The following is a 386-nucleotide window of genomic DNA, read 5'->3' as shown; positions in this document are numbered from 1 at the left end:
CCCCTTCCCATCTCCCACGACCAGTTCACCTAAACATTTTCTATCAAACGTCTTCAAGTTGTTTATACCTTATGTAAAAGCACGGTAAAATGAGAGATATTACTGAATTTTCACTGCGCCAGGTACGGGGAAAGAAATAAAGCTCAAATCGTTTTGATTCAGGCCTCTTTCTTAACATTTACCAGTACGGTTTCTACGGCGTGGGGACACAGACCTGGATAGAATGTCGCATCATGTCAGATCGGGGTAACTAAACTTTCTTTCGTACGGACATGTCGCAGAGACTGTGTTGCGCGAGGTGAGTACACCCATGACAAAGACATATCAGAAGTGCCAGCTGGTAAATATGATCAAATAACAGACAGTGACATTAGGTAACAGGTAAT

This window comes from Penaeus monodon, chromosome 28, assembly GCF_015228065.2.
Source record: "Penaeus monodon isolate SGIC_2016 chromosome 28, NSTDA_Pmon_1, whole genome shotgun sequence".
NCBI lineage: Eukaryota > Metazoa > Arthropoda > Malacostraca > Decapoda > Penaeidae > Penaeus > Penaeus monodon.
Note: the sequence above shows the minus strand (reverse complement) of the source record.